The 21,596-nt window shown below is 39.6% G+C and overlaps 1 protein-coding gene and 1 long non-coding RNA gene across 6 annotated transcripts in view; one reads left to right on the top strand and one right to left on the bottom strand.

Moving 5' to 3' along the window:
• TTLL7 (tubulin tyrosine ligase like 7) overlaps window positions 1–7,392 on the bottom strand; it is a 65,628-nt gene extending 58,236 nt beyond the window's left edge. The window contains exons 1-2 of one of the 5 annotated variants that reach the window (XR_004241703.1): window positions 7,202–7,391; window positions 5,610–5,741 (exon numbers count right to left, since the gene is read on the bottom strand). The gene's annotated coding sequence lies outside the window, so the exon portion shown is untranslated. Of the gene's footprint in view, window positions 1–5,609; window positions 5,742–7,201 lie in introns of all 5 variants that reach the window. The other 4 variants (XM_032117425.1, XM_032117422.1, XM_032117426.1 and 1 more) reach the window with 4 other exon arrangements.
• An 8,556-nt stretch (window positions 7,393–15,948) lies between these two features.
• LOC116447826 lies at window positions 15,949–21,487 on the top strand. The gene is made up of 2 exons (XR_004241704.1): window positions 15,949–18,847; window positions 20,954–21,487. It is a non-coding gene; the product is annotated as an uncharacterized LOC116447826 (long non-coding RNA).
• The last annotated feature ends 109 nt before the right edge of the window (window positions 21,488–21,596 follow it).

Below are 21,596 nucleotides of genomic sequence, written 5' to 3'. Positions count from 1 at the left end.
AATTTATATCAATTAGAAATTGTTTTCTAACATCACTTCCCAAGATGACTTTTCTTTGTCATATTATTATTTTAGATTAAGAAAAGATTGCTCTGATTTGACAGCGCAGTGCATGTATATGGACTGTGGACCCTAAAGGATATTTGACAATAAAAGGTTTGGAAAGTTCTGTTGTTCAAATGGATTACTCTCCCCCCACAGAAAAGAATGAACAAACAAAAGCCACCAAAAAAGAACAACCATGGAAGAAAACTGGAGACACCAAGTCCACTCATTCTTTCGCATTAGTTTTATAGGAGTCAGGCCCATCAGATGTGCCAGACAAGACTGACTGCACCACTGCTGCCACACGTATCCTACAAGGATGAAGTATTATGGATAGAGTCTAGTTAGACGGGGAAGGATATATTCACATAAACCGTTGGTAGTGCTACTAACCCAAACGCCAGCCTTTGGAAATCAAATGCAGTTAGAATGCTGCTGGGAGCAAAATGTATGAAGGCTACAATGTATGTAAAAGACATTTCCCCTTACTTCCTACCCCCTTAGTTTGCAAATGGTAAGAGCAGATACTCTTTCTGGACCACAGAGAATGTCTCTCTTGCTTGCCCATTCAAGTGAAATAGAAAAACAAACAAATGTACCCTAAGTACAAAGAAATAAGGCTGAAAATTCAGTAGCTCTACCAGTTTGTTGCAATTTTCCCCAGTTCATAAGTACAGTTCTCCATTTCACACACACAAACAAACAAAAAAAACACAAAAAAACCCCAAACACCAAGAACTAAGGCCTCTACTTCGTGATGATTAGCCAGATGGAAGATGGTACATCTTCCAAAATCGAAGAAATTACTTCAAGGACTTTGAAACAGTAGGAAATTATAGGAGGAAACTCAGTGCAACCAACAGAGATGCAATTTCCTGTGGAAGAACAGAACTGGGAGTGAAATCTGGGCATCTCTTCCCGCAGATGACTTTTCCTCATGGGTCCTTGTACTGTTCTGGTTCCAGGTGTCTTAGATCCAGCTTTTGCAGAGACTCAGCTTCAACTGTGCCATTAATCTATTATCTTCAAACAGCTGGAACTGTATTAGGTATGTATGTCCCATGACTGAGAGGTATTTCTCTATCAATGAAACTAAATGGTGAGTTGACTATCTGCACCAGACCTTCCCAAACACAAGTTCACAAGAATATATCTTCTTTTTTGTTTTCATTTCTCATAAATTTTATTTCATTTTCTCATAAGATATCAAAGACTTGCTTCCTATATGTGTTTGTATTCCTGAGTGTTGCTTTTGGCAAAAAGGTCACAATGTCCTTTCATTTTCTCTTTATACCTAGAGGCAATAGAACGAATATATAGGCTTTTTTAATTGACTGCTCAGGGTCATTAACTGCATAATTTCTCAACTGGTGTCCAGAATTTCAAATCTAACTCTGTATTGTTCCCTTACTTGTCTTCTGTTTCTGCACTTGTGGATGCTGCTCTGGGTCAATGTCTGTCATGGTCTAAGCTGAGTTGCCAATTAAGCACCATGAAGCCACTCGCCCCCTTCCCCACCAGCTCAGTCTCTCAGGATGGGTGAGAGAATCAGGATTAAAGCAGAAAAAGTCGTGGGTTGAGATAAAGACAGTTTAATAGGGAAAGCAAGAGCTGCATGCACAAGAAAAGCAAAACAAGGAATTCATTAACCACTTCCCAAGGGCAGGCAGATGTTAAACAATCCCCAGGAAACCAGGGCTCCATCAGGAGTAACCAGTTATTTGGGAAGACAAAAGACATCACTCCATACATCCCCCCCTTCCTCCTTCTTCACCCCTCTTTATAGGCTGAACATGATGTCATATGGTAAAGGATATCCCTTTGGTGGGTTGGGATCTGCTGCCCCAGCTGTGTCCCCTCCCAATTTCCCAGGCATCCCCAGTCTCCTTGCCAGCGTGGCAAGAAGCAGAAAAGGCCTTGGCTCTGTATTAGCCCTGCTCAGCAATAACAAAAACATCTTTATTATCAACACTGTTTTGAGCACAAATGCAAAATGTAGCCCCAAACTATGTACTGTGGAGAAAATTAACACTACCCCAGCCAAAACCAGCATGATATCCTACAAGATTCCCAACTCTATGAATTTGCAACAGTTTTGGCTTGAAACAGCACTGATTCCTGTATCTTTATGCTTTATTTTACTCACTGGTTATCTCCTTTCCATCCTCAGAAACATTCTTTTCAGTAAATGCTTCCATTTTTTAAGTGCCACAAAATGAACCAAATTTGTGTTCTCAGATCATTCTTGCTCATTTTTAAGTAAGAAAACCCCCTTTTTATTCAAATTAATGCCTAATTGTTAATGTTCACTAGTAGTTTATAGTCTTTCCAAGACTTCAGGTTGACATAAAAAGTTAGGGTAATATTATAACCCTCTAAAAAGCCCCATGAAATAAAATGTAATTCAAAGGGTAGTTTTCCTGGGTGAATAAATTGCACATCTTTGAGATTTCTTTCACCAATAATTCATATGAAGCATTTTTGCATGTTTCTCCCACCTTCCACACCACCAAGATAAGCTTGGAAGGATAAAACACTATTACAAATTCACAGAATTTCATGTTCAATGAACACTAAACACTTGACAGCCACCCACAAAAGCATAGAAAGCCCAGTCTTCTATCACATAGCTCTATTCTGTATTTTTCAAGAAAAGTTCATTCTGAGCAAGCAGATAAGAGTGATTTCCCCACCAAATCTCACAATATTCTGTACTGTCTGTCCACTCGTTTTTTTTTGGTCATAATCAGTATCAAGATCTTTGCCTCTTCACCTGCAACAATTCAGTATTAAGCATCTGATTTCATTTTCTCGTGCTATACTCCAGTGCTTCCACCGCACCCTATAGGGATGTAACTCTGTTGGTTTTCAAGTGCTAAAAATAAAACAAACACATGTCAACCCAAGGACAAAGTTGAAAGGAAACATACCTTAATGTAACCAAAGAAGAATATATTTAGCATTTTGCTACTAAGCAAGGATGAAAATAAACATGTCAACACATCGCTGTGTCTAACTGCGAAACCCACACCCTACTCAATTCCTTCTGCTGCATTTATTATATATGAAAAGTGGATTTAGTCTTCATGTCTTTCTTCTGAAGAGTGACTGTTAGTACTCTGTTACTACTGCTGGCCACAAAGGGCTCCTGAACTGCAGTGTAAAGCACTTCCATCCTTTTAGGCAGTCCGTTTTTCTATCCATTAACAGTAATGCAGCCATTTAAGGTGCGTTTGAACAGTGGTGCATATTAAACTTCAATCTGGAACCCTTCCAAAATCAAATACAAGCTTAAGTGGGAGTTGGCATGACACTCACTCCACTCCAGAAAGTGAAAAGTGATCCCTAAACCAGAATGTTTTCTTTTGTCTTTCTTTCATTATTATTGTTAATTTGGGCTCTCTGTAAAGCAGTACTGTTCCTCTGTCCCCAGAAATGAATGCTCATTAAAACCCCATGTGATTATATTTTTAAATATTGCCTTTGAAACAATGTGGATCTATATTTTAACATTTTTAACTACCTGAACTTTAATTTTTAACATTGGGAAAAAAAATAGTGCAATTGTATACAGTGGTCTTCATTTTGGAGATGCTGTATTCAGATTAAAGCTGATATTGAAAGCAAGAACCATTATGTCTGCTTTATTTAACCTTCTAAAACACAAAGCCAAAAATTTATTCTAATATATTAGAACTTGTTTCCTGTCATATGGAATTCAAGGCAGAACAAAAATGTTGGTAAATTAGTATAAATTAATGCGGTAGAATTGTGAAACTATACTGTCCAGCTGTATGAACATTTAAGAGAGAAGGCAAGGAGGAAAATAGGGAAGTGCTCTTAGCACAAAGCTATTACTTGAAGCCCTACAGAACCTGTAGGTTCTTGCCTTCACTGCCACGAACAGGAGTATTCAATAGACTGAGGCACTACGGAATCTCCTGGCATGAAAGATTCTGGCTCCAAGGGGTTGCGACCCTGGAACAGGAAGATTTGCTCTAATGCCCACCAGGTTCAAAGGCTCCTTCAGAATGTCACCTTTTGTCTCATATATCCATTCAATTGCAAATGATTCTTTTACCCATCAGCATAGCAGACATCAACAAATTCCATTCTAAATTTAAAAATACATTAGTATTTTAAATATTAATGTTAAAAAGCTTCACTGCTTCTGGTAAACATTCCGGGAAGCTTGTAATGTCTGCAAAAGGAGTAGTTGCAAAGTATCATTCTGGCAGGACTTTAGGTAAGCATTAATGGAGTTCTAAAAAGCTCCTTGTGCTTAATAAGGGCCATTTGACTTCCATCAGTAGGATTCAAATGGCCCAAATTAACTTCTAGGTACATAGAAAATAAAAATTAATTGAGGGCTAAGTATTCTAAAGTTCACAAGGGAAAAACAAAACCCAGCTAATACGCTCCAATATGTATGCTGTGGTACTTGCAGTGAAATTTCTTAGCTTTGACAGTTTGCATGCACCTTTCCAAATAAAATGAACTCCCTCTTTTAGGAAAATCCAAACCATTCCTTTCTCACTCAGATCATTGTAGAGTCAGCGTGTCAACTATGGATGATGGAAATACCTCATCAGAAAGACTGGCAAGCACTCATCTTTTTTGTCAGGGACTGATACAAGGCCTATCAAAAAAAATCAGTGTCTTCATGGCTTAGGATTGCCCCAAAAGCCACAACACTTCAAGGCAGTAATAACACTTGGAATTTTCTGAAGATTTGTGGAAACATATAGAAGTGAGAAATTACCACTGTTGGTTTCTACAAGATATCTTCACACTGATAAAATCACAGCACAAGATTAAAAAAGCATTAGTAACTCATATCAAAAAATTATCTTGCAACATGCTGCCATGTGCATTTTTTAAGACAGAAGCTTTGCAAAAGTAGATGCAGGGTAGCTTGGAAGATGTTATCCATTTCTCTCTTTCAGACACTAAGATTTCATTTCAATTTCTTGTTTCCTAAGGATTTACATACTTAGATTAATGTGTTCTCAATAAGTATGAGACATCTGCAAGCATCTAGTAAATGCAAAAATATTCCTTAATACAACATTAAAATATAGGCAAGAAGAAAAAAAATGAAAAAAAAGGCACAGAAGATTAGAAAATGTGGATCTTCAAGAAATTTGCCACATGTATCCTAGAGACTTTTAAAATTTATAACAAATATCCACAGATGGAGATTCAAATCAAGAAATCATACTTCAGTCATTCTTGATGTTGACAGTTCAGAGCAAGCACATTCCGCAGTCAGCATCAGTCTGCCACATTTCACCTTCAAAATTCTATTTATGGCTCTCATTACCAACGCATGGCATTAGAAACATCTTAGAAAAAATCGTAACTATACAAAAAACTGCAAGATGGCTCTGTCTGACTGCTTCTTGATCAATTCATCTCCCAGTTCTTCAGACCTGTCCACAACTAAATCTATGTTGCCAATTTACCACTGTCAGCTTTGACAGAACGTGGGAACAAATTTCATTTTGACTGCAAACCTGAGCCTCGGATTACTAAAATGACTGTTAAATTACTGGAATAATTACCTAATAACTGCTGACAGGCTCGATCTCCTGGCCGCTTCTAACACTCCCAAATTCCTGGGTAGATGGGTAGATCCCTTTGGAAATACGTGGAATGCATCCAAACCTTCTGAAATCTAGAATGGGGGCATTTTTCTAAAAACAACAACAAAAAAAAATTGACAACTACTTTTGCAGGCTTTCTTGCACGATATAGCAAATACCTGCAGGTAAAAACATATTTTGTCATTATGAGAAATATCATATAGTCTATATTAAATAACTCATGTAGTTTTCTGAAGCTTTGTAACATTTTTCTCCAGAGAATCTTGCTTCAGAAGTAATAGTTCCATATGTCATCACAGACACTGTATTTACTCATCGCATAGGAAAACCCCTGGCACACCTGCCTCTTTAATTTTTTTTTTTTCAAAGTAGCACTGACACATGTCTTATTTCTACTAAAACCCCCATCGCAGCACTTTAAACAGGGGCAAAATCTTCAACAGATGCCAAGTCACTGTATATTTTGAAATACTCTGCAGTATTTGGGGGACAACCAATTCCCACAGAGAAAAGTACTTCTAATCCTTCATGTGTGGAAAGAACCAGCAGGATTTCTCTGAATATTATTTAGATAGGTACTAACACTCTGGTTAATTAATGAGGGATTTAGACAGAAAAGTATGCTGAATTAGGGGTGGGTGGGTGGGATGTGTTTGTTTGGTTTAGAGGGGGTGTCAGAAGGAATAAAATCTCATTTTGATACTCAAACTGCAAATACATAAGAAAGGCACAAAAGCGATCAGTATTGAGACCTTAAGTCAGTCTCACAGAGTTCAGCAGCACGTTCAAATTCCAGCATCAATTGCTTTTCCCTTTTGCTTACAATTATGTGTGGTTTCAGCAGCAGAAATTCAAAAAGATCCCACAGATTATGGGTTTCCAGCTGAGCACAGAAAGCACAGGAAGATATTTGACTTGTATCTCCAGCGATTTAACTTGTTCTACATTTCAGCCTCCGGTGGGTACCACTGCCAAAAGACGATCCCATTTTAACCTTAACTGGCTCTGAAGAGACCCGGCCGTACATGCGATACGACCCGCACAGATGATGGGCTTCGCATGCAAAATTTGGGGGGAGGGGGGAGAGACGAGCAAATTAATACCTTTAATCCTGAAACGCCTCCTGGTTCCCTATTCCTCACACTGCGACACGCGCAGTCATCCTCCCTCCCTGCGCGAGGGCTGCCCGCTGCATTCAGGAAACTTCCCGAGGGGCCGCTGCCCGCGTTTCCGCCGCACCTGCCCGCGGCCCCGGGCGGACAGCGCTGCTCCGTGTGCCCCGGGGCACCGCGGAAGCGGCGGGATCCCGGCACTTCCCCGCGCTCCCGCCCCGGAGCATCGCCCGGAGCCGGCGACAGATCCCGCACCGGCACCCCCCGGTCGCCCAGCACCCCCGCAGCCCCCCGGCCAGATACGGCTGCCCTTCCCCGCCGGCGATGCTGAATCACGGCGGGCGGCCGCTCCGCCGCCTCTCCCCGGGGGTGGCAGCCTGTCCCCCGCCGCCGGAGGAGGAGGTGTCGCGCCCCGCCGGTCCCCCACCCTGACCTCACCTGCCGGGGCGCGGGCGGGCAGTCCTGGAGCGCTCCGGTGCTCGCCGGCGGCGCGTGCTGCGCCTCACGGGCGGCGCGATCCCGGGAGGGGCGATCCCGGGCGGCAGCATCCGCGCCGGGCACGGGCGGGAGGAGGAGCGGGAGGTTACGGCGGGGAGCCGGGACAAACCATTCCCTGCGAGGGGGCACCGCCAGCGGCCGGGCGGGGCGGGGGAGCACGGGCCCTCCCACACAGGTACGTGCGAGGATTGCGCCCGAAGGGCGGCGGGCGGCGTCCGCGGAGCGGGGCGGGCGGCGCCACGGGTGGGAGCGGCGCCACGGGTGGGAGCAGCCCCACGGGTGGGAGCAGCGCCGCCGGTCCGCCGGTGGCCCCCCTCCGCTCGCGGTGGAGCGGCCCGCGCTGTCTTTCTGCCCGAGGACGCGAGCGGACCCGGCGGCCGCGCGGGCAGCGCCCGGGCCGGCCCGTGGCCGCCGGGAGGAGCGGGGTGCGCCGCCCTCAGGGCCGGCTGCGGCCGCCTCCCTTCGGCCCCTCCGAGCCGCGGGAGCCGGGGCCGGCTCCGGCTGCCGGGAAGTGCCTCGGGAACCCTGCGGAGCGCTCCCCGGCCGAGGATCCCCGGGGGCGCCCCGAGCGCGCCCCGCCGTGAGGCGCGGGGAGCCTCCCCGAGCGCCCCTGGGGCCCGGCGACGCGCGGGGCCGGGGCGGGTGGAGGCGCCCGCGGGCCCGGAGCAGCCGGCGCTTCCCCGCGCACAGCCCGGCACCTGCCCGACCCCTGCCCGACCTCCAGATCCGTGCCCCCTGCACGCCGCTCCAAACAGGTTTTTTCCCTCTTCCCCTTTGGCCCCGTAACCAAGTGTTTTCCCGCCGTGTGCAAAACCGCTGTTTGCCACTCTAAAAGAGCCATTTCAGCCTTTTCCTGAAATATTTTGCATCGTCACGTAAGGGCACGTGACCTAATCAGATAAATGCAATCAAAATTGAAAAAATAGAGAAACGTTTGTCAATTAATTTTTTTTTTAAATTTATCAGAAGAATAAAAGCTTTCACAAAAATAGTATTTAAAGAATAAATAATAATACCCCAACTGAAATTTAGTCAATTATCTCAATAGATTATGTAGTATCCTCTGTGTTTATCAAGGTTAGGAGCCCAATTCACAAGCAGTGGAAATCACCGTGGCATTTGATTTCAGCTGAATTATGTTTGCCATGGAACTAGCTCTAATCTTTAATTGACTTCTGGTTTATAAATTATCTTACTTTGTTCATACTATTACATTCTTACATCACACATTCCTCACTACTATATACCTTTAAAATCAGTTCCAGTCTAACCTTTTCTACACAATGGCTTGGTTAAAATAAGGCCTTCCATTAGAATGTCTACAACTACCTTTTTAAGGCAGTTAGAAATAAAGATATTCAGTAGGCTTAGTTTCAAGTTTTCTTTTTCTTGGTCAGAAAGAACTGAAACAAAGTTGACAATGTTAAATGAAAATGAAAATTTAATTGCAACTTGATCAGCATTAAGTTTTCTGCTCTATTTTAACATCTTTTGAGGTAAGCTGATACTTTAATAGGAACAGATTGTGGGCTTCTTGTAAATGCTAAAATGATTGTTATGGACAGAAAATCACAGGAAAAATCCTTCAGGAAATCCTAGAGAGATATCAGACTCTTTTCTCATGTGTGGTATCAATCTGTAGCTTGTAAATTTGAAGAATTTAGTTTTTACAGACATGGTATTTTTCATTGGGTTTTATGACAGATTACATTGTGGTTTTTACTAATATGCAGAAATTATCATTCATTTGCCACTCAAACCTTTGCTGGGTTTATAAAAAAAAAAAAAAAAGCAGGGATATAATTTCTGGCCACAAGCATGTAATCTGATAGAAGCTCCCATGTTTATTTGTGTAGGTAAGTGTTTGTAGTAAGAGGTCTGAATTTTAGTGATAGAAATCCCATGCAAAAGCAATGGGATCTAAGTTTTTCCCCATGTTAACAGTCATTATTCTCACAGCTGTGCAAAAGCTGTGTTCCAGGATGCTCCTAAGGAAAGGTTTGATTCTCTTTCTGTTAGTCATTTGGAATGCTGCCACTGACTGCAGATGAAACCATTTACAAGATTGACATGCACTGCATGTTTTCTCTGGGTCAAAGCTTGGGTTGGGCCTACATCAGACTCTGCATGCTTTGTTTCAGCAGTGTGTCCACATTCCATACCCCAAACCAGGCCTCTCTACCCCAAGCAATGTGCACACCTCTGCTGAGCAAAGTACATTATATATTGGGAAGAGCAACAAACCACAAGCGGGAGTTTGTGATGAGATTGCACCCAGCTGTTGCTTTATAATTCACAGGCAAACCTGAAGTTTGAGAATACAGTTGTGGCCTGCTCTGCTCCTGGGGAGTTTTTAGGAAAAGCCTCCCCTCCCAGGTGCAGCTAATGCTTCCTCTTCCCAGAGGGCTGGTACCAATGAGTGCTGTTCTCAGCTGAGAAAGCACAACCCGTGTCACATCCTCCTGCAAAGGCCAGAGCCTCACAGCAGAAACGCTTTTTCTCCTCTCCATTCCTGGGAGGCAGGAGGCATTAATCTCTTCCTGAACATGCTTTTAGTTGTTGTTTCCCAGAAGCAGATCAGATTTACTTTTTTTAATGCGATCTGCATTCTGAATCACTCTGAGAGTAAATGGTACTTGCTACCTCCATGTTGAAATATTAGAGCTAACAAAATATAGCAAGGAACCAAAGTAGGGGATTAAACTCACAGATGCTTAATTAGGAGCATTAAATAGAGTTATATTTTTAATATTGAGCTAGTTTAAATATTGATTATTGATGCACTTGAGAACAGATGTGCCTAGATAATAATTGTAAATAGAACTAGTAATAAAAATACCTTTTCTTATGGCATGAAGATTATCTTATGAATTTCATAAATGAACAAACAGGCAAGACAGAAAACCAGAGATCAGGAAGAAAGTGCTTTCTCAGAAATCTACATATTTCTAAGGATTTTCTTAGGTTTTTCCTAGTTTTCCATGCAGAAATTCTGGATTTCTCTATGAATTTTAATTGTTACAGTTGAATAATGGTGAAGGCAATCAGATCATTTCTGTCTTTGAGAGAAAGATGGATGATTTATTTGAACACAGTTCTATTTCACCTTTCCTGTTACTACGAACATATTCCCTGAATAATTATGAGCACTGTGATGCTGTGTGTGTAATCCATCTCCAAGTCAGTATATACAATTTACAAAGAGGATAATTAAATTCTCTAAAGAACACTGGTGTTTGAACAAAGTCACAAAATAGACTTTGAAATGCAGACCTATTTCTCCTGCTCACTCAACCACCAGCTTACAGAGCTGCAGTAGGATGCACGGTCTGATGTAGTCCAGAAAACTTGAAATTGCAGTTTACGTCTGCTGTTGCAACGGGCTGTATCCTTGTGTAACTGTTAGTACTGGCACATGCCAAAAAGAGCTTCAAAACATTAAATGTGACAATCATGAAGTTCAAAAGCTTTGAAACAGAATCAGCATATAGATTTATATTAGGAATAATAGCTATTCCCAGTGTGTTTTCTTCTGTTTGCACAACACTCATCTTAGAATATATTTACTAAGTAGATAATTACACTTTTCTAAACAGGTGCATTTTCCCACCTGCTGTAAAGCTATGTCCAAACATAGTCTGTGCTGTCATAAACCACCCATTTCCTAGTGTCAGCCTAGAAAACATTACCAATGAAGAAACAAGGTTCAGCTCAACTTCCCTCCCTATACTTTGTATTCCCTTAGGATTCTTGCTACAATACTTCTCAGCCCATACATAATTTTTGCTTCAAAAAGCAACACCCATTTCTTTTATAAGCCATCTGCTCAGTGTGTTAGCAAAATCCATGCAACAGCTTCCCAGCAGCACCAACACCTGCTAACGGGATGGTGTTTCAGGCAGATACTGCCAGCCTGTCACAGCTTCTTATCTCCTCTCTCTCTAATCTTCAGAGTACTGTCTGGGATTATCTCCTGGAAATCAAATGCCTAGCAAGATGGCTTGTTACTTTTTTATGTATCAGCAAACATGAACTTGATTGAGTTCATTAGTGCTGTAAACATCTTTTATTATACAGATCAATGTGAATTTACAAGCTATAACAGTAGGATATTGACATAATGTAGCATTTCATATACAATAACTTTTTATAGGCCTCATCACTCCAAACACACTCTGGTTGCAACTCAGTACTGATGTAAGCAGATACTGTAACACCAAGGCTATCCACAGACTACAGTCAATTATCCTCAAGCTTAATGATGTTCCTTTGGTTCAGGCATGTTTTTGAACAACTTTAAGATAGGAACACTTCTATTTTTAACCTCACAAAATATCATTTTGGAGCATCTGTATCTGTTTAGTAATCAAAGCGTGGAGGTTCTTCTTCAAATATCTTCCAGTTTCCATCTGCTATCTGCCTCTGTTTAAGAAAGGAAGAGTCCCAGAATTTTGGCAGTTTGAAGAGATGTTTCCTTTGGTTGAGCAGCCATGAAGAAAAAAAATTATTCTGCTGTATGAAAGTTGTAAGATCAAATGAGGCATAAGTTAAAGGAAAGTGGAAACTTATATCTGCTGGTCAACTAAGTTAATATGGTCATTCAGTAAATAAAACCAGTTTTCATAAATATTCACAAACTGGGGCAAGTTCATACAATCCTACTAAATACTTACGCTGTTGCTGGCATGCAGGCCTAAGTAGAAAGAGGAGTGTGAGCTGCTCCTCCTTTGCAGTTGGACATAGCAATGAAATCATTATTTTAAGCAATATGGTCAAATATGAGAAAAGTGGACATGAGACTTCCACCCCAGCAAAGTTGTGCTTTTCCCCATGCAGGTAGTATGTCCTTTGACAGTGTAAAAGTTCTCAGTATCTGTTCAACCCATACCTTACCAGGTGTAAGTGGAAATTAATCCGTACAGGTTTGTTGAAATAAGTCTGAAGTGATTGGCTCATTACTTTGACGTATTGTAATGCGACAACTCTCGGGTGTTATATTAATATCACCATAGCCATTTTTAAGATAGATAATTGGTGTCTAAACTTTATGGCCTAAAGAAGCTCTCAATCTTTTGAAGATGTTGATTCAGTTGACAGAAAAGTCTCATTTATTTTCATTATTATGGTCTCCTGATGCTTTTTTAAATTTGAATTTCACCTGAGAGGAAAAGAAATCATTCTGCATAAGATACTAGAATTTGTTTGGATAGGGTAATACACCTCATAAACAAAACTTTTATTCACACCATATAGAAGAGTTACTCTCCCTATGTTCCTATCAGGTAAAAATGGTGAATTTCTATTAAAGCAATGGATACAGATTCAAATGTATTCCAAGGCCACTGGTTCAACATCATATCAGGCAATGAATTTGTGCCTACCAGATGAGTATATTGTCAAAAAACACACAGGAGATAGTGATCTGAAATATGTACAAGGCTAAGAAAAATCTATTGTCAACATTTATCTAATGTACTTCACACTTTGTGTACTGCTTGTAATATGATGTCTGGAGTCCCTGGCTGAATGAAGTGCCCAAGTCCTCCCAGGTCCCATTCACATGCTCAATAGATTAGATGTCAGGGTGTTATAAGATTTCGCATATTTAATATTTATTAATGTATGCCTTTCAATATTTCTTAATATGAAGTAGGATTTTTAAACAGTACCTTCAGAATTTGTGTTCTGCAGAGCATTCCTACAGTAGAGATAACAAGTAAAACCATTTACAAAGTATTTGTTCTAAACACAAGTACATTACAGTAGCTAAACTACAAAAAACATCATATCACAGAAACACAATACTTTTCATATGAAAAGGACTATTGAAGAGTTGATTTTTGCTTAAATAGAATAAAACCTGTATGCATATTAGTATGAAGTTTGGATTACATTAGTATGCACTATTAAAACACAGAAATACTTCCGTTCCTTAATATTTCTACACACAAATTTCTCAAAAATACCCCTAGGTTAGATGACAACCTCCTTGTTTGGGTTACTGTTGTACCTCAAGGCAGTTTCCAAATGTGTGGGTAACAATTTTTAGCTTGCTGGGGAAAGCATATTTCTTTTATACAACTCTAAGTTAATTTTGCAATGGTGACAGACACTTTTTAATGACAACGATGGAACTAGAGAATCCTTTTAGTTTTTTTTTAAGTAGAATACTTAGCCTTCTTTACAAGGGGATTGATAGAGGTATCTGTATCACGTGATACACTGAAGAAGGGATAAAATATTTCCATATTCATAAACATTTCATTACTAGGTAGGTGTTTGAGACACCCCAACATAGTAGGATGACATTAGAATCCATACTGACTTCTCTAGGGCAGTGAGACAAAGAAATCTCATTAAACAGAAGAAAAATCTTCCTAATACCAATACTACAGGATACACTGGGCTGCAAAATGCCAAGATATCTTACTACATGTACTGAATTCTGATCTATCAGGGCTTAAGTAGTTGTACACAATGTCAGATGCTCAGGTGCCTCTACAATGCAATTCTATTTCCTGGAGTGCCCCTTAGCCAGGCAAGGTGAGCAGCTTGAAGGGAGCACACGTTCTTTCTTGCCCACTCAAGCCAAGATGTCACAGATTAATAGAAGCGGTAAGATACTTCTGCAGAGAGAAGATAGAAATCACTGTGGTGGGGATAAAGACTGTCTAGCCATGTGCTTTTATTGGAATAGTTAAGTCTAAAATTACAGTATCCTCTTTTGCAACATGTAATAAATCCTACCAAATCTGAGTTTGTGCCACATGGCACAAAGTATAGCAGGATCAGAAGCTACTGAGATGGGTTAGCTCTCTACACAAGAAATACAGAACATAAGAAGATACAGACAGAAGGTACTCACTGAATCTGGGATATGTGCAGCAGTCTCAGTCTTCTGCAAATTAGATGAACTTTTAAGGATTCAGATTTATATTATAAAGATGCAACATATCAGGAGGCAGCAAGAGCAGGGTTTCTTGCTAAGAGAACATGAGCCAAGAGAGCTCCCACAACCAAGAGCAGCCCCAGCCCCAAACAAGGCAGACCTGGAGAAGTGGACAGACCCAACCAAGAATCATATCCTGAGGCAGTATCACAGTGACAAGGCAGATCCAAGGTCAGGCCAGGAAGTCAGTCAGTAGACAAGGATAAGGTCCAGCAGTTACCCAGCAGATCCATTACAAAACCAGGAGTGAATCCAAGCTGAGGAGCTCCGTGAGCCATAGCCATGTTCTGACTGTACAGGTGACCAGCACTCCTCCAGTGTAGCTACAGCAGTAACTGTGAACTCAAGGCTGACCTTAAATAGAGCTCCTGAGCCCGTGGCTGGGGGAGGTCCCAGTTGAGGCTTCTCAGCACCTTTAACACATATTAGTGCCCTCAGTGCCCTGACACAACAGGATTTAGAGGAACCTGGAATTTTATTTATTTATTTTATTTGAAATTCTGTAGTAGAGATTGTAGAACTTTTCCTTTTGTGTTATCTTTCACGAGGAACTTTTGTACAGTATATCTCATATTAACCACTATTTGTCTGAATAGGCATATGAAGTCTAGAACTTCCCTGTTCAGAATAGAGTTTTGTTTGCCCTTTCAATCAAATCTTGCTTGCTATTTGCAAATGGAATTTCTGGTTCTAGAAAAGGTAAACAACATAAGGGTTAACTTGCAGGACAACTAAGAATAATCTGACACAGGTAACATTTTCTACAGACTGGATAATATCTATTTGCTCTTGTTCTGTAATATTTAGAGACTGAAAATTTGTCTCTATTGTGTAGCATTCACTAACAGGAACTATTAACAAAGATTATAAAATATACTGAAATGTGTGGAGTGAGGATTTGTGGAAGCACACTATGAACTTATCTCAATGGAGAATGCAAATTTCCATGCACAAAATAACTCATGTCTCAAAACCTGTTTTATCCCTCCTTAAGATAATGAGTAGGATGCAAATGTAGAAGAGATAGCCTGATATTAACCTTCATGTCTTTAAAGCACGGTGCTTCTGTTAAAAATAAGAATTTTGCCACCAGTGATCCAGAGCAGACAGTGGCAGATTATGGGTTTGCTACAATCCAAGTCCTATCCTACTCCTATGTCAGACTAAAAGTCTACTGCAATACAGTGAGTAGAAGAGAAGAGAAATAATATGTCACATTTTGTAAAAAGTGCAGTGGAATCAGCAGCTCCATGAAGATTTGACAAGATTCTACCATTCAAAGGTCCAGCCACGGTAACAGAGGATTAAAATTGTCATTCAATTTAATTATTCTGCATTTTACCCTGTTTTGATTCAGGTATATTTTCTGGTTACTTTGTTCTTATTTTAAAGACTATGTAAGACTTAAGATTGTATTAATTTGGATTATATAAACAATAATTGCTTTATATTCCTTTTCCTCCCTCAGAAAAATGAAGACAAGGATGACTTTCACAGGATTCAACCTGTCATATATGAAATGGAGTGTTGGCCTTTGCATATTAAGTGTTTCAACTTTTAATTGTTAATTGTTTAATTATTGCTTATTCAAATTACCCATCACCCCAGTTGAGAGTTATTAAGTTCCAAAATTATTCCCCTGATTAATTGATTAAAGAGTGTTTTACATAATTCCTCATTAAAAATCCCTTGTTAATAAAGTTCCACAAGTTTGTTCCCCTCTTTAGTCCCTAAAAGTGTAAAAACTCACAATGTCTTAATTCCTGTATGTGTCCAAGTTAATTACCCTGTTTTTAAGAGTTCTCTGAAATACTTATAGCCCAGTTTTAGACCTTTTACCAAGTGTTCTTAACCTTTGTAAGTTTTGAGTGAGTTTTGAGCTTTGCCAAAAAGCAGACCACCTAACTGACAGGGAGCTATCTTTAGAACCGGGCCCTTGGCCTGCAACTCAGCACCACGGCAACCTGGGATGTTAATGAGGACTTTTCCCGCCCTTGGAGCCGATGACATTTTTCCCCGAGACAGCAGCGAGCCATTGGCAGCCTGAGATTACCTCACCTCAAGACACCACCAATCGTCCAGGACCATGGGGGCTGGGCAGTGGGCGGTCATGGGCGGGACCCAGACTCTATAAAACTGCTGGACACCCGCTCAGAGATGCCATTTTCACCTCGCATTAAGTACTGGGGAAGCTCGGTGCTGGGAGCACAGGCCTCTACCTCTTTCAAAAGGCAATTTAACCATTCGGACTTTGGGCTAGCTGAAGTCACCCCAGCATTGTAAGGTCTCTGCCTTGGGACTTCTGAGCCGCTTCGGCCAACAAGGTCTCTAATCACTGCAGACCCGGGGGTTTTTTTGGCTTTATAATTCTTTTGTACTTGCAATTTTTTTTTGCTGATTGTTCTTAATTATTTTAATTAAGAACCAAGAGTTGTCTCGTTCCTCACAAACCAAAAGTTCTAAATAACTTAATATTAATTTTTGAGATTCAGTTAGCGTAATAAAGCTACAACTTCTGACTTTTTTCATCATCTAATCACAAATCCAAAGATTTTACATACGAAATTATGTAAGTTTTTCATAGCTAAAGTTTAAGAGGTGTATTTTTATATCGAGTATAAGTTACAGAGCTATCATGTCAACACAAACCAAATGGAGATTTTCATCTTAAACATTAGGGATAAAAAATGGAGTTCAAAGTAAGTTGTTTATCTATGACCAAGTTCACCTATGACCAAGTTCACCTGTCTAGATATCTCCCACAGACAGCAATGATTTTATAGACAACATGAAGGATATCTAGGAATAAATAATATTTTAAATCTGGAAAACCAGTAATGTAATAACTTTCTATAATTACTTTTAACAATAACATACAACAGTAATACTAATAATTTTCTGAAGCAACTAGTTGTATTGAAACACTGTCAGGAGAGGAGACATTTTAAAACATTAGCTGGGGAAAAAAACCAGTTCTGAATTATCAGGGACACAGAACTGCCAGATTGTTTTCTTGTTTAGATTTTTTTTGTTTGTTTTTATTTCTTCAGAAATCTGTGTAAGATAGAACCTGCTGTCTCATTAAAAGCTTTGAAATATTTATCAGCTAACAAATATTTAACCCCTCTATTTATCATATCTAATGGAAACTCATATTGCAAATGGTAACTTTTTCACCATTATTTGAATTTCCCTGGTACTTTTAATTAGCTTTCTTATAGGCTTTTCACCTTTCTAAAGCCATCACCTCAAAAGGTACAAAAATATATTATCAAAAAAAAGGGTAAGTTGAGTTGTAACTTTTGTATAGTCAAAGTATTCTTTCTCATATTCTTCTTTCATTACATATAAATATTTAATCAGTGTATATTTATGTCGCAACAGAAAGCAATAAAGAAAACAAGAAAAAAGCTGCTGCCAGGAAACATGCTTATTTTTTCCGTATATCACAAATTAAAACAGACTATAAGAGCGTGAAGCATTCAAAAAGAAATGTGCAAAACAAGTCTGTGAAAAAATGTGTGTCTGCTCATAAAGGTAAGGCTACACTGGATCTGTCTGTCCCCAAATGACCTCATTTTTCCTCAAGGTCCCCAGCTTTTCAAAGACCACACTGATGTTTACAGGGGTTGTCTAGGCAACCAGATAAAACAGAGATTTAAAGGGGCCTGCCCTGTCTGTGCTGTGGACTCCAAACTCACCTCAAGGAAAGGAGTCCTACCTGTGGAGAAATACAGCCTGGGGCAGGAGAATCCTCCAAATTTTAGCAAATCCTTTGCTACAACTGTTTGTTATAGCAAAGAAACAAAAGACTACTACAATTATGCTTTACATAGACATGGTGAGTTTTGATTCAGACTATGGATTGTAATTTTTTTGACTGTAAATTTACATTTCCTTATGACCTCATGGGATTTTTATGTCCAAGAAGTGACAGTGACGACATTATTGAGTGACTATGATGAATTATTTCAATTATTGTAGAAAACAGAGACCCCATTCAAAATTAGGTCTCCATTGTGATGCAGCTGTACAAACATATATTAAAAGCCTGTGTCTGGACCAGAAGTCTGCAAATTACTCCACTCAGAGTCATCAGGAAAAAGACAGCAGCACACATGGAGCACACACAGGGAGGGATGAACCTGGACAGTGTGTGTATTGCCAAGATTTTAACAAACTCAAAGTTTCTCCTAATCATAAGCAACACTTTTTCTCTCCAAATGAGATAGGTTAGCATCTCCTCCTATTTTCTTTCTTAAAAGGCCATAGCGCATATTTTCCTGTTGCATGAGGCAAGTTCTACAATTCTTCCACAATTATTTTATCTTTTCTCCTTTCTTCTCACATGTGTGTGCTCCAATTCTCCTTTTCTTCTCTCTACCATTTTCAAATGTTCTCTTCTGTCCTGCAGCATTTCATTCCTTCACCATGCTCTCCATGGCAGGGTGAAGCTTCCCCTCGCCAAGGGATCCTGCTGCTCTGCTTGTACTTCCTCCAGCCTTTCTCCTCCCTCCTTCTTTGAAATCCCAGCTGCCATGGAAATCCTTCTCTCCAACACTACTGAACTTTCAGAAGCCTTTTACTTCTAACTGTCTAACTGTAAAGCTTGTGGATGAAAAAGCACTCTATAAATGGTAAGTATTGGTATTGATTGTGTTATTAATATTTGCATGTTAAAGGGTCACTATACAAACCATTTAGCTTCCCCTTCAAACAGACAATTAATTGAAAAAGAATATTCCTCCCCTGTCATCCAGAGGGAAAGTGAACTTTAAACTGAAGCAGAGCAATTGCAACCTGGATTTAGCATTTCTAAGAAATTACAGGCATCAGTTATTTACCCAAAACCCATTTCTAACATGTCTTTTGTGCCTATTCAATATACTATCCTATGCTAATTTTGAGGAATGGATATGGCCAGTTATACTCTTGTCTCTTCAATAAATGTATGCAATGTTATTGCAGGAATGAAAAAGAAGATGCAAGAGACATATGCTTTGAGATAGTTTGTGAGGAGTAACAGGCACAAAGCTAGAAAACACACCCAGGTCCAGTGTTGCAAGTAAAATCCTGATGTCACTGATGGTAAAACTTCATTTGAGTATGAAGAACTCAAGATTGCATTTAAGACTTCAGAAAAAATAGTTTCTCATCAGCAATGGCTTTTATGGCCTTTGCCCCTGCTTGTGTGTGCTCAGGGGATCAGAAATCGGGTTTGTCTTTTCAGTAATGATGAGGAAAGGCCCTGACTGATTTAGACATGCCTTCATTTCTGTTCAACACTATCAGTGAAAATTAAGACCTAATATACCAAATATTTGGAGGAGGCAAGGGATGCCAAACAACACCAAACTGTGCTGCTGAATTCCGTTAGTTTTGTGAACTCTTACGAAATAACAATTCCAGTAGTAAATCTGCAGTCCAGTGAATGGAAAGAGCAAGTAAATGGAATAGGGTGGCAGAGAGAATGAACGTAGGCTAAAAGGGATAGAAAAGAGGGAAAAGCAGAGTGTGAAACTGAAGGCATGTAAAGCCTTTGGAGTATAGAAAAAACATTTTTTGGGGAAGGAATGGAAATACTTTTTTTTATCCATATTAAAGAAGTAAAACTAGGAGGAACAAAAAAACACCTGATTAAATCACAAGATAACTTTTACTGTGATAAAGTAGATGGAAGGGAAGATTTCTGAGGAGAGATATCAAAGGACAAGCTTTGATATCTAGCTGCTTCAAGTGATCAACACATATAATGCCATCACCTCTGAGTTAAAATGTTGTATCTGAGCATAACAAATAAATGCAGATGTTATCCCCAAAATGGTCAGATTTCTATACATCCTGTGTTAGAGACCTTGATTGATTCATTTTACCTTGAAAGGCATTTGAAAGGAATTACAGCATCGGAAATGAGAAATGCTTGAGGATAATTTTTATACATAGACATTTCTTGGCTAAAAAATTACTTGGGAATGCATCTGCTCTTTGCACAAAAAGGAATGGAGTTCTTTCTTGTAAATGTAATGGTTAAAATCATAATACTTAATAGCAATTTGAAAGCCCTGTCTTTCACATTCATGTGCAAAACCTGTATTTCACATGGTTACCATCTTTTTAAATGGATTTAAAAAATAAAAGCTTCACTGGAAGCACTGCATTTATTTCAGCTATTATTAGAGAATTACCTCTATATTTCAGATGTGAAACTGAGTTTAGAGAAAACCAGCTTGGACTAAATGCAAATAGAAGTCAAAGTTCTCTGTTTCATGAAATTAAAACAATGCTTGAAAACACTCAACTTCTCTTTCTTGGTGAATCAGCCATACATCTATCAAATATACAGAACATCTACTAATATCAAAGCTTTGTCTGACAATGGCTTCTCAGACTCTGGAGTTGAGAGGAAAAGACTTTTACATTGACATTTGCATTACAACCACTTGAAATAACCACTTCTTCTTTGTACTAATGAGAATTAATAAGTTCTTCTTGGCTTGCACCATAGATATTTCTCCTTTTAGCTTTGTGAGTCAAAGACAAACCAAAAGAAATCCAAAAATAGTAAATAAACTTTATAAGCTGGTTTTTTTTGGTTGCTTTTTTCATATGCAAAGTGGCTTTTACTCTTTGTTTCTAGCATGGATTTTTTTTTCAATAGATTCACACCTATGAATATGACACCATAATTGTTTTTTCTTATTATTTCTCCTAATGAAAGGCTACTGGTCTAAATGTTCTTTTAGAGATTTAGCTTTCTGGCTTGTAAGTGTGAAGAAAAGGCACTGCAGACATATGATTGAAGAACATCTACTGAAACCCTCTGAGCCTGGAATGACTCCTCATTCATGGCACTAGCAAAAAAAAAAAAAAAAAGAAAAAAAAATACCCTGAGAAGAAATTGAAGCATTTAAAGACTCATACTCTGGAAATACCAGAAACTACTGGAAAAGAAGGCAAGAACACTTCAGTGTACATCTGGAAGCAGTAAGTGTTATTTAAAAGCAAGTCTATCAGAAGGAGGTTTTCCTTCTGAAAATAGCAAGTGCTGATGCACTTGGCATATTTAACACTTCTCGGCAATCCAAGAAAAGGAGGATATTCATAGAGCTGTTACAAAAAAATGAGGCATATTGCATTCTAAATAAAAATGAAGCATATTGACATTATATGCTTTGGTCCTGAATGTTTAGAAGTATTTTTTACTGTATAAGATTGGGGTGACAATTTTATCTGCTAGAGGTGTACAATAAAGCATGGCATTAGCCTGCCATAGGTAAGATCGATTGAAGATTTGTAGATTAAAAAAAAAATTTAAAAACCCTTCCAGCTTAAAAAAGCCACTGGTTTTTAACAGAAAGTGGAGCAAATAATACAGAAATAGACTTC

The sequence above is a fragment of the Corvus moneduloides genome, chromosome 9 (assembly GCF_009650955.1).
Source record: "Corvus moneduloides isolate bCorMon1 chromosome 9, bCorMon1.pri, whole genome shotgun sequence".
Taxonomy (NCBI): Eukaryota; Metazoa; Chordata; class Aves; order Passeriformes; family Corvidae; genus Corvus; species Corvus moneduloides.
Note: the sequence above shows the minus strand (reverse complement) of the source record. Positions and strands in the feature narration are given on the sequence as shown.